A 10,632-nucleotide genomic window follows, 5' to 3' on the forward strand; every position below is an offset into this window, starting at 1 on the left:
CCAAAACTTCTTACATCTTGATACCTTGATCTAAGAGTTATGTTAGTATAGTTCATTTTTTATTGTTTGAATGGAAAAATATATGTGGGTATACAACCAATGCAAATGGGCTACTTCGACCACCTGAAGAGTATTAGAAGCTAAAATTACAATCAAGAGATGGTAAGCAGGATTGTTTGCAATTTGTCCCTTAATACTATATAGCATTGTTGATGAAAGAAGATAGGAAAACATCTAATGGGTATGAAAATATGTGAAGATGAAGAAATAAATCTGATCACTATAATCAATTCCATCTACCTGATAGTAAAAAACTTGTTTGTACCATGTTTTTGTTGGAATTAAGGTATATTTGTCATTAGTGCAAACACTTATTCGATTCTGGATGCTTACCGAGCTCATCACTCAGTCTACAAGTTTATACCGAGCATTCCTTTGGAAACCAAGCATATGGGCAGTTCAATAGTGTTTTCCAAGTTCATAGTGGTTACCGAGCAGAACAGTGTTCTCCAAGAAATTAGTGGTCACCGATCTTCTCAGTGTTTACCGATTGATCAAGGTAAACAAAGGACTTAGTGTTTACCGAGTGATCAAGGTAAATGAAGGAGTTAGTGTTTACCGAGTGATCAAGGTAAATGAAAGACTTAGTGTTTACTGAGTGATCAAGGTAAATGAAGGAGTTAGTGTTTACTAAGTAAACAAGGTAAATGAAGGAATCAGTGTTTACCAAGTGAAGAAGGTTATCAATGGATTCAGTTTTCACTGAGTGACATAATATTCACCAAGTCACCAATGGTTACCGAGTTCCAAGCTACTTAGAGTGATTAGTATGGACTATGCCTCTACTCTTACCAAGTGCATGACGATGTAGTGTATTGTAGTGGATGCCGAGTATCAGAAGGTCACCGAGTCAGTTTGAGGAACTCAAGTTTTCTACTATCTGGTTGACTTAGTAATGATTTGTTCACTTGTGTTTGGCCAACCTTGCCAGTGTAAATATTAGAATGGTATATATTATTTGAAGAGAAGAAATTTTGTATGTCATTGTTGGTATTATATTGCAATATTTTGAGAAGAAGGAAAGAAAATCAACAACAGAACATAGGAATACAACAAGGTCAACATAGATGCAGAAAAGTTATATCTATCACATCGGGTGATTAGAGCCTAAAGGATCTTATCAGCAATCAATTGTAACTAGATCCACTGATTCATCCTAACAGGTGAATCAATTTTTAAATCCTTTAAAAGGGTAGACTTAACAGTCTTTTGTAAGTTTCCTAACAGAGTGCATACTTCAGTTTATGTTTGTAAATCCTCTAACAAGGTGGATCTAGCAGTCCTACTTGCTCCTAACAGGGCAGATCATCAGAAGTGATCATTGTAAGCCTTAACTGGCCAACTTTATATTGTAGTAATGAATTTTTGTGGGTATCATCCCCACCCTAGTTTTACTTTCTAATTGGAAGGTTTCTGGGTCACCAAATCAGTGTGTTCATGAGTTATGAATGTTTATCTCTTCATGCATACAGTAGATTAGATGGATAAATGGTGAATATGTTATTATGCAGAATTAATTTAAAGTTTTAGAGTTACTAATTCACCCCTCCCCTCTTAGTAACCTTGTTAGTCTTGATTATTTCCAACAATTGGTATCAGAGCTTTCTGGTTCTCAGGATAAAGTTTGACAGCTTGAGCAAAGATCAAGGACAATGGAGATATTCAGACTTGACAAATCTATTGAGAATGAAAAGCTAGATTTGGAAATAGCCATGGCTCAACTTAAAGAAGCAAAGGAGCATCTTTCTCAATCTCTGAAAAGAAGGAAGGAACTTGTAAGACAAATGAATAATCATCAGTATATTGAAGAAAAGATTGAAGACCTTTTACCATCAAGCAATTCAAATGAAGCTAATGAAGCAATCAAGGAACTCCTAGCAAAGAATGGTTCTCTGCAGGAAGAAGTAAGAAAGCTCAAAAGAGAACAAGAAATACAATCCATCAGGTTATGTGAAGTTTTGGAACAGAGAAACAAGGCAAATGAAGACTTAGAGGTAAGAAATAATCAATCCCTTCAGCATGAAGATCTTGTAGGTCAACTATCTAATGCAAATAAAGAAATTATGAATCTAAGATTTGAGAATGAAAGTTTGAGGAATGATTTAATCACTGAAAGACAAATCAATGCAAGCTTACAAAGTGATCTAAGATACGAAAGACAAATCAATGAAAGTTTGGAAAATGACTTGATCACTGAAAAGCAAGTCAATGAAAGAATGATGAAATCTTAAATAGACATGACTCAATTAAATCAGCAAAGTGAGCAAAACTTTCATAAACAAAAAGGTAAAGCTGGTCTTGGATACAAGGAATAAGGTGAAACCTCCAAGCAAGGTGCTCAAAGGAATCAAAGACCCACTTGCAATCACTGTGGCAAGATAGGTCATACATCAAACAAATGTTGGAGTAATGGAAAGGCAAAATTCAATGGAAAATGCTAGAACTGCAATCAACATGGTCACAAAGAAAATGTCACAAATGCAAGAAACAAGGTCACAAGGCATCTGTATGTAGATCCAAAGCATTCAATCCAGCAGAACAAATTATCAAAGCAATATTTGGTTGGGACTACAATACTTGGTGCAGGTGTCACTATTGTGGAGAATACGGACACATTGGGATAAACTATGCAAGACATCACCTAAGAAAGAAGGACACAACCATAAGATGTTACACTTGTACTGAACTTGGTCATATAGACAAGAATTGCATGAATACTAGAAGAATTGAAGATGAAAAGAAAGCTAAAGCTGATAACATTCGGAAGTAGATGAGACAATAGTGGATTCCTAAATCTACCGAGCAAGACAGCTCAAATGATGGTCATGTCACTCAAAAAATGGGTGACTCCACCATTTCCAATTAGATTTAAGAGGAATCAAGAACTATATCTTATAGCCATATCTTAAGTAGTTCCAGAGTGAAAAAGTGCAAATGGTCAAATCAGTATTTTAGTTCAAAGAAAGGTTATCATTCATCATCTTGCATCTATCGAGCAAGGTTGGTTGAAGACCTTACCGAGCTAGGTCAGGAGTAACTAAATTTTTTTTTGTTCATCAAGTTGCAAGGTTTATCGAGTAAGTCGTTGACTATCTGACAAACCCTAGGTCATCTCATCTACCTTCATACCCAAGCATTAATGATAGATTTTTCATCAAAAAGGCAGAATTTGATCTCATCTTTTCACCACAAATTTAGAATATATAGAGCGAAGAGATTTCCAAGAGCAGGCAAGTGAGGTCAAGTGATTTGAAGTGATTTTCCAACAAAAAATTTGTTTTACGAAATCATTCACTCACTGAGCAGCAATGGCATCCGCAAGCACCAGCAGCAGCAAAGCAAAGAGAGGCTCTAAAATGCTTATGAAGGGAGTGGAATGGAAAGCACCTAGCTTCAAGCTCGTTCCCGCCATAGCTAAATCGCTCGACCCGCATAGAGCTCAATAGAGGATTCCACCCAAGGTACTACTTATAAATGACATTCGTACTCATTTCAAATGCACTATTCAAGAGATAGGAAAACTAGATATGGATAATGCCCTAGCTGAGTTATGTGTGGATGGAACCCTCAAACCCGAGTTCAAACATCTGGAAACCAAAGGTTTGACCCATATCCCGCACTTGCCAAGGAACTTTCAAATGAAATTGATAAGATACATTTTAAGCCGTGTGCATAATGGTCAGTTGTGGTTAGAGCAACCTATCCTGATAAAAAAAAAAATGATTCATAAGATCATGGATTTACCTATGTTGAGCAAATCCAAAACCACTAAAACCCTAAGTCAGGATGAACTTTAGAAGTTAACCCTGAATGGGATGGCAGAGGATTGAAACTTAACAATGTATGTGATGCAGAGCTAAGATTTGGAATTCATTTAATTCAATATAAGATGTATAGTTCCAGCAGATTGAATAGTGTGCCCTGTGAGGCTGTTGACTTAGCCTATAAGGTTGTGAAGAAGAATATGGAATTTGACCTAGTAGATGTGTTGTTGAAGCATCTAAACAAAAATATGGATAGCATAAGGACTTCAAAGAAAAATCCTTGTAAATTTGGTTCTTTGTTAGTTTGTTTATTTTTCTATGTTAAAAAGTTTTTCCCTTCTAAAGGTACAATTGTATAGAGAAAAGATATTCTAGTTTTGTATTAGATAAATGAGTTTATTGTAGAAATGGGTATAAATTTTGATAAAGTAATGGATAATTATTTTGAAGATTTTAAAGAGAGAATGAACAACAGGTTTAGAATTCCCCCTAAGCTTGTTGAAGAATATAAAGAAGATGTATGTTTCATGGTTGACTATGACAAAGTGTATATATAGGCAGTCATACCCTGTGTGGCATGGCTAAAACCATTGCCTTATGAGCTGAATATTGATGAAGCAAGAGAAATTATTGAAGCACTGGTGAATGAGCCAGCTATTCCCAATGTTCCAGCATTTGGTACCTATGATGAGGCAAAAGCAAGAATTAAACTTGAAATCAAGCTGCCTCAGGCAATTAACAAAGGTGAGAGGAAAATTGCTAAGTTAAAAATTGATAATGGCCCTCTTATGCTTACCGAGGGAAAAGGTGAAGATGAAGAAGGTGAAGAAGAAGAAGGAGGAGAAGAAGAAGGAGAAGAAGAATCTGCAGAAGAATAGCCAAAGAAGAAAGGTAGGGTAATCATTACCAAACCTAAGAGGAAGCCTACTGTATTATTTACCAGAAGAATCAGAAAAGGTAAGTAGGAACCTATACTAGTCAGGTCTGCACCCACATTTGAGCAAAGGCTCAAACTATTGGAAGAAGGAGCTAGCATCACAAATTTCAAGGCATTGAAATTTGAAACTAGAACAGATGCTGAGAAAATGTAGATCGAGGAACTGGTACTTAGTAAGATGGGTAAATGGAAATACTCCCTAGACCAGATTGTCCCTCAAATCTCAAAAGAACTACTGGAGAGATTGCAACCAAGATGGGAGTCAGCCACCCAAATGGTAAAAGATATTTATGAGCAATCCCTAAAGAACCTTCGACCAAGTCTCACTGGAGCAGAAGTAAAAACTGAAATGAAAAACCATGAAGGTAAAATGATGATCAGATTCCACACCTATTTGATTTTGATCAAAGACATTGAGCATGTTGTAAATGATGCTACAAACATGTGGAAAAACATCTATCATCTACATAAGCACAGTGAAGACCCAGTGGAAATAAAAGATGATGACAATAGCAATGATGATGAGTTTGATAGCACTCCATCCATCACAGTCTCACCAAGAGAGCTCCATGCACTGATTGAAGAGGAAGAGGAAGAGGACAAGGAGGAAGAAGCTGAAGAGGAAGATAAGGAGGAAGATGATCCGGTGAAAATTCTAGCAGCAGTTATTGAATCCCTTCCTCACTCTCCACTTAAAACTGTGATGACATCAAGGTTGGAGTTAGCTTCAGCAGGTTTGATAACATCTACATAAGATTTATCATCTGCACCTGCCACATCTCAGCTCTAGGTATCATCAATGGAAGTGTCTACCACTTCAACTACCGAGCTACATCCCTCTTCTTCAGCTACTGAGCTAGCCTCCTCAGCTCCATCATCATCGGTCAGTATAGCAGTAAGTTCCACAATTTTGTCAATTCCAATTTGTTCTACAATTTTGTCAGCATTATTTGCATCTACTTTAGACCCAGTTAGTTTAGATACTGCATTACCGAGTGTATCACCATTTTTGGCAAGTACTCCAATTTTTTATTTGGTATATACTCCTATTGGCACTTAGTCCTCAAGCATCCCAGTTTTCACTGCTAGTCCTTCCATCTCTACTACTGTGTCTATTCCTAAGGTCAACCCAGTCATCACAAAAGTCAAACAAAAGCAACCATTAAGACTTATGATCACTGGAAAAGAAATTCTTGAAGATATTGACTTAGACATAGAGATAGTAATTCCAAAGATTGACTATGAAAATGCAACCATTGAAGAAATGAGGTATGCTAGTCAACTAATTGAGATGAAGGCTACGCAGAAGCAGCTAAGGTCTGAAAGGGATAAGGAATATAGAATAATTGAGAATGCTTGGAATATAATTATAGAAGCTGTAGGTGTTGAAGTAGATTCTACTCAACACATTTTGATTCAGTTAGAAGAGGCTATAAATAAATTCAATGAGGACACCTCTGGTCAAGAAAAGTTGATGGAGAAGGCAGAAAAGAAGTTTGATAATAAAGTGCTTGAGCACATTGCTCAGCATATAGCAATAAAATAGGTTGAATTAACCATAGTTTTGGCCAACATTGAAAATTCTTTTAATAATGTAACATCTCTTTTTGCTAAGCTTTGTGATGTTACCGAGTATACTAAGGAGATAAGAGAGAAATTGAATAAGATAGATGAGGATCTGAAGGCAAGTGCACAAAACCTGAAGCTTGACCCCAGTTCAAGCTCATCTCATCACCTAAGGATCAAATTTTTGTCAGAGAAGCAGGCAGAGTTGCTCAGAGAAGAAGGAAGGATTTGGTCTATACTACTAGATATCCAGAACATGATTCTTCCTATCATGGACACAATGCAGAAACATATTGCATACTCCAAAACATTGATCCATGACAACAATTTCTCTATGGCAGATCATGTAATTGAACTTTCTACAGAAGTTCAAGTAGCTCTATCCACATGCAAAATCTTGCAAGAGAATTGGGATAAGACTCTACAACTCATTCTCAAGGTACATTCTGAATTCATCTCACATTTTGGTGTCTCTATGTAAATACATTATTTTATTCTTTGGCATTATTGTCAAAAAGGGGGAGAAAGAAATACTCAGGAAGATATATTAAAATATTTGTGAGATAAATGTACAAAAGGGACAAAGAGATACTATGAATAAAAGTCATATAACTCATGTAAATACCTTGTGTATATTGTATGGGGGAGTTATATATAAGGAAGCCATGTATATTCAGTAGAATCAGATGTCAGTATGTTAGATGTTGTATATAAGTTTTGACTCATAAGTGTTTTTGTCACTAATGCCAAAAGGGGAGATTGTTGGAATTAAGGTATATTTGTCATTAGTGCAAACACTTATTTGATTCTAGATGCTTACCAAACTCATCACTTAGTCTACAAGTTTATACCGAGCATATGGGCAGTTCAGCAGTGTTTGCCAAGTTCATAGTGGTTACCGAGCAGAATAGTGTTCTCCAAGCAGTTAGTGGTCATTGAGCTTCTCAGTGTTTATCGAATGATCAAGGTAAACGAAGGACTTAGTGTTTATCGAGTGATCAAGGTAAATGAAGGACTTAGTGTTTACCAAGTGATCAAGGTAAACGAAGGACTTAGTGTTTACCGAGTGATCAAGGTAAATGAAGGACTTAGTGTTTACCGAGTAAACAAGGTAAATGAAGGAATCAATGTTTACCAAGTGAAGAAGGTTATCAATGGATTCAATTTTCACCGAGTGACATAATATTCACCGAGTCACCAATGGTTACCGAGTTCCAAGCTACTTAGAGTGATTTGTATGGACCGTGCCTCTACTCTTATCGAGTGCATGAAAATGCAGTGTATTGTAGTGGATGCTGAGTATCAGGTCACCGAGTCAGTTTGAGGAACCTGAGTTTTCTACTATCTGGCCGACTCAGTAATGATTTGTTCACTTGTGTTTGGCTGACCTTGCCAGTGTAAATATTGGAATGGTATATATCATTTGAAGAGAAGCAATGTTGTATGTCATTGTTGGTATTATATTGCAATATTTTGAGAAGAAGGAAAGAAAATTAGCAACAGAACAGAGGAATATAGCAAGGTCAACATAGATGCATAAAAGTTATATCTATCACATTGGGTGATCAGAGCCTAAAGGATTTTATCAGAAATCAGTTGTAACCAAATCCACTGCTTGATCCTAACGGGTGAATCAGTTTTTAAATCCTTTAAAAGGGTAGACTTAATAGTCTTTTGTAAATCTCCTAACAGAGTGCATACTTTAGTGTATGTTTGTACATCCTCTAACAAGGTGGATCTAGCAGTCCTACTTGCTCCTATAGGAGGCAGATCATCAGAAGTGATCATTGTAAGCCTTAACCAGCCAATTTTATACTACAGTATTGAATTTTTGTGGGTATCATCCCCACCCTAGTTTTACTTTCTAATTGGAAGGTTTCTGGGTCACCAAATCAGTGTGTTCATGAGTTATGAATGTTTATCTCTTCATGCATATAGTAGATTAGATGGATAAATGGTGAATATGTTATTATGCAGAATTGATTTAAAGTTTTAGAGTTACTGATTCACCCATCCCCTCTCAATAACCTTGTTAGTCTTGATTATTTCCAACAGCTTTGCCCAATGAATTTTCAAATCTATGGGATACTATAAATTATGATCTTCATATCTGAGCCTTTCTAATAATTTCTTGAAGGCACCACCACTCATTTTCCCTCTAGCAACATGTGTACCTTACTACTTGGGATCCATTGAGAGAGGATACAATGATATAATTGTAGTGCAACAAGCTAACTGTCAACCACCATTCCCCCAAGTGTAACTCTATTGGGGCATACCTGTGAAAGAACAAATAGGAATAGGCATTGTATAAATATCATAAACAACTCCATTAATAAAAATATCTAGATTCTTCTACTCATTCTTACATGTGATCTCCCCATTTAAACCTTCCTCAGATTGAGTCCCCTTTCTTCTCACCTTTTTGGGCTTCTAAGTTTTAGTTTCACAACTATCATATTTTCTCTTCAAATGACTTTCTTTCTCACCCTCCATTATTATGAACTCATGCTTAATCATCTTTTGAGGCTCCTCAGATGATAAAGCCTATAGAGATTGAGGAAACAACACATTAAAAGATCATGCAGTTTGATATTCCCTCAGCAACAATGAAGGATTATTTGCAATTACTTGCAAAATCTTTGCACTTGCTAAAGATCTACATGAGAGGCTCTTCTATCCATTCCAACTACCCTCTCTTGCATACTCATATTGAAATTGAAATTGAATCTGAAGTTTGAACTATGCATCTGAATCTTCAAACTCTAAACTGAGCTTTCAAATTGTGTGCTGAGATGTAAAATTGAGCCTTAAATTTGAAGTTGGATAGTACAACTGGGTGCGTACAGAGTGTTTCCAATAAATTCATATGGGCCTTTATTTTTTGAATTTTTTTAAAAAATGGATTGACTCAAGGGAAGGGAAGGGTTAAAAGATGATGTAACTTATTGAAGGGAAACAACAACAAAACAAAATAGGAAACAAACTCAAGCTAAAATTGCAAAAAATGGAAACAGTTATTTACAATGGAGAGGACAAAACCCTAAAAACTAAATATGACCATTTATAGGCTAGAAAAAGTATGAGTCTTTTCGAATCAATTCTTGGTAGAATGGAAAAATGTTTTGTGCACAATTGAGCAACATGACCAATATGATCATTAACTCATGTATGGAAAGTGAATGCAAAGGAGGAAAAATAAATATAGATTCAAGATTTTCTTCCACATTTTTCAAATCAATATCATCTTTTAAAAAGATAGATGGAATGTCAACTACTTTTTCCATACCTTGAGTCCTTTGATTTTTGGATCGCTCATGTGATTTTTCCATTGTAACTTTCTGCATTGATTCTTCTAAAGGAAAAGAAGGGAAAAGATTTGCAAGGGGTTGAAAAATGCATGAATCTCTTTCTACTTCCTAGTTATCATTTCGTGCTTTAGGCTGTAGTAATACTTTATTATCTCTAGGAGATCAAAAAGGAATAATTCGTAATCAACTTTGTGCTCATAGGAAGAGTTATCCAAGCATGTTGATAGATATTACATTGTGTAATCAGCCATACTCTTAGAAGAGTATTCATACCAATCTTTTCTTGTGTGTATTGATCCTTTGTACCTTCTGAAACAACATTATTTGGTGAAATATTATTAGAAGTCCCAAATATAAAAGAATCAAATTCTGTAGTTAGAAAATCTCCTAATAAGTTTTCATTTGATGTTTCAACCTCTAGGCTTTGTTCAATGGGAGGTATATCAAAGCCAGTCATTGAGTCAGTTGACAGTGAGGCATATTCATCTTCATAATCAACATGTAGATGGTAGGCTCTAACTACACTACATGGAGTGCTTTCAATCACAGGAGGGATTAAGAAATCTTCATCATTGAAAACTGTTAGACTTTGACAAAGAGATGTAGGGGGTGCTGATTTTATTGGTTTGAGAATGAATCTTTTCTATTTAAGGTTTACCTTAGGATAATTCTGCTGTTCATATAGACAAATTCTTGCCTGTGCAATTTCTTTGCACTTCATTCCACTTATAATCATGTCATCATCTAAACTAATAGCCCCCCTTTGTGCATCTTGCAATGTTTGCACTCTCTGGCACTTTAAATAAAAATTGGTTTCAATTTGTAGAGTAGCAATGAAAATACACAGTTGATTATTTTCATTTGGTTGGCTATTTTGGGGAATTTTACTAGCACACCTATTGAACCTATATATAAAATCCCTCATAGGTTTCATCTCCTTCTTTTCAATTTGAAAGAAATTTAATAATAGCTTAGCAACATCAACTACGGGCCT

The 10,632-nt window shown here is 35.8% G+C and overlaps 1 pseudogene; it reads right to left on the reverse strand.

The window, feature by feature from the left end:
• Window positions 1-296: 296 nt before the first annotated feature.
• LOC149535792 (barley B recombinant-like protein C) lies at window positions 297-10,359 on the reverse strand (annotated as a pseudogene).
• Window positions 10,360-10,632: the final 273 nt, after the last annotated feature.

Source organism: Cupressus sempervirens, chromosome 10 (assembly GCF_028749045.1).
Source record: "Cupressus sempervirens isolate cs-2001-9-10 chromosome 10, ASM2874904v1, whole genome shotgun sequence".
NCBI classification, from domain to species: Eukaryota; Viridiplantae; Streptophyta; class Pinopsida; order Cupressales; family Cupressaceae; genus Cupressus; species Cupressus sempervirens.